General features: G+C 31.0%; 1 pseudogene; it reads left to right on the top strand.

The window, feature by feature from the left end:
- The first annotated feature begins 1,739 nt into the window (after nucleotides 1–1,739).
- LOC110306521 overlaps nucleotides 1,740–3,028 on the top strand; it is an 8,569-nt pseudogene continuing 7,280 nt past the window's right edge.

The raw sequence follows: 3,028 nt of genomic DNA, 5'->3' as shown, positions 1-3,028 counted from the left end.
TTTAAAAAGGGTTTCTAGAATAGTTTTTATTCATGGAAGATATATTTCTTTATGAAATCTATCTAGAATATTCTCAGAAATGAATTAAAAAAAACATTCTACCACTGGCTAGCATATAAAATGTGGCATACCTATACAATGTAATATTATACTCCAATGAAACAATGAACTTAACCACATGAGTATTCTACAATGGATGTTGCAATGGCTGTATAACTTTATAACTTTACTAAGATTATTATATTGGTAATTATAATCTATGGAAGATGTAACAAAATAACTTAGTTGTTCCTACACATGTATTAAAATTCAGTATTTTGACTGTAGTAGTATGGCAGAAAAACTATACATCAATTTGAGATATTAAAATATTTTATTACAGTGATGTGTCCCATAAAATATTATTCAAAATAAATTTAGTCTTCTTTATAGAAATTCCTCATACTTCCTTTCAGCTCCTGTATCTTACACACTAGAAAAAACATCACCAAAAATGTTGTGAAATAAGAAATTCTTTCTAACTGTCTCCTATAAAAATATTCTCCAGATACTGAGTTTGCAAAAGGGCAGAAGTTGTTGATGTCAATATGAAATTACTCTCTAAATACAATTTTCATGAATTCTATAACCAGTAATTCTCAGGTATATTTTAAAGTGATAGCAAGGAATAAATTTCTACTGAACATTAAGAAGTAGCACATTCCCCCCCCTTTTTTTTACTTGAGTAAAAATCTTAACAATCCCTGAAAGTTGTAAATAGCTTTGAAATTAACACTTACTAATAATTTTTCTAAGGTCCATGACTTTACTAGTTCTAGGTCCATTGGCTGAGTTTCTAGGATCAACCATGATACTATCACTGCACAGTGGGCCTTGAAAGACACATTGCAAATGGAACAAGTGAAGAGGGCTAGGAATGTTAGATGTTTTACTATTTTTAAGAGGTCAATGGCATGCCTCAGGAACAGAGCATAACACAAAGTAAGAAAATAATGAAAGTAGAGGCATGTTTCCCTTTAGGGCATAGAAATCATAACAGACTTGTTTAAGGGGCTTAAATAGAGTGAGAACTTACAAAGAATGATTGTGTATGGGTAATAATTTAATATGAAGGTATTGATTAGAGTTATTCAGAACTTGGGTTATTTTTTGAAAATATACTGTTTCTGGTCTTGAAATGAAAAATTAATGGAAGTATTAATGAGCTCTGAAATCAAACTCTTTGACTTGTGGTATAGTCAAAAACATCAAAAATAGTGATTAACCAACATTATGTATCTAATTAATTATATTTAACAATGAGCCTTAATTGCACTTTTCAGAATATATGAATATAATTAAGTGGAAAATACCATGTATCAAAGGACTAGCACTTAAAAATCATATTGAAATATATTATGTGTGTGTGTGTGTGAGAGAGAGAGAGAGAGACAGACAGACAGACAGACAGACAGACAGACAGACAGACTACTAATATGTTGTTTTCAAACAAGTCTCACTGTGTATCCCAGAACAACTTAGAAATTTTGATTGTCCTGCATCACCATCCTCCAGGGATTACACTTGTGTACCACATTGCCATACCAAAATCACAGGTAAATATTCTAGTGTGCAGTAGGACAGTATTGCTTTTATCTGTCCTTACCAATGAGTGATTGCTTCAGGAATGTCATCTTTGCAGCTTGCTTGAACCCCATATTTTGGGTGACAACAACTGAAGGAGTTAGACCTTAAGGGTAATGAACAACCTTGATGAAACCAATATGATCACACACCTACACATCAGCATTCCTTCAATAACAGACTGTAAATTAGACAGTGGTGCAATTACAATAAAGATGAATCATGTCTATCCCCAGTGAGTCTATAACTGTCACAGTGCTGTAACAGCATTACTCAGTCATTTGTGCTTCTGACAAAATCAAACCTACTACACTGCCAATCAGTAGAAGCACAGTGCATACAATTATTGACAATAAATCATAGGTGATAATGATAATAAATGACTATGCTCATGGCTTATATTTCTACTTTGTACATTTTATTGTTCTTTTAGAAAGGACAACACTTATAAAACAACAAAAAAAAAACGAATATTAGTGGAAAACTGTGTCATTTCATGTGGGCCGTTTATACCAAGTCTCTTGACTACATCAAAAGACATGAAGTGGCTAATGTTCTTGTGTGTATGAGTACACACTGATGTTTGTATAGTGATAAAACTGGCTAATAATGTATTTCTCAAAATATGTCAATGTTGCTAAAAAAATGTGTGATTGAATCTCAAACTTATTAGGATTTGTTTATTAACATAGATAATTCATCAGTCTTAGAAATGTTTGATTATTTTTAGATTTTGGTAGGATTGCAAGAACATTTCTAAAAACTAAAAATGCAAATAGATTATTTATTATGAATAATATTCATTAATTTCCTATTCTAAAACAAATGAAGCAATAAGGATTTTGTTAGTTTGCTAATCTTAGTGTTCCATTTTCTCTCCAAACCTTAAAAAAATTGTCTGAAGAGACCTAGGTTAACTTGGCAACATGATGAATTCTATGCTTCCATTTCTATATTGTTAATGAAGTATATATGAGAGACAGAAAAGTAAATATAAATGAATAAACAAATCCTTAAGATTTAGAATGCAGAAAATTTATTAAAAATTTATGAATAATTATCCTTAACATAAAACTAAATATGTGTGATCTTTGATACAAGGTCAAGATTATCATCCAAATTAAAAGATATAGGAAACATTTTCTTAATTGTCACAGCACTTTCTAATTTTGCAAAATGTAAGTTCCAGCAGGGAATATACAGATTGAAAGATATAAATAAAGAATCAAGGCATAAGATAATATGGAAAGTCAGTTTTAATGAATGATGGGAATTCTGACTCTATGGAATTAAAATAACACAACACAAGTGTACTGGCTATTTTTGTGTCAACTTGACACAGCTGGAGTTATCACAGAGAAAGGAGCTTCAGTTGAGGAAATGCCTCCATGAGATCCAACTGTAA

Source organism: Mus caroli, chromosome 12 (genome assembly GCF_900094665.2).
Source record: "Mus caroli chromosome 12, CAROLI_EIJ_v1.1, whole genome shotgun sequence".
NCBI classification, from domain to species: domain Eukaryota; kingdom Metazoa; phylum Chordata; class Mammalia; order Rodentia; family Muridae; genus Mus; species Mus caroli.
Note: the sequence above shows the minus strand (reverse complement) of the source record. Positions and strands in the feature narration are given on the sequence as shown.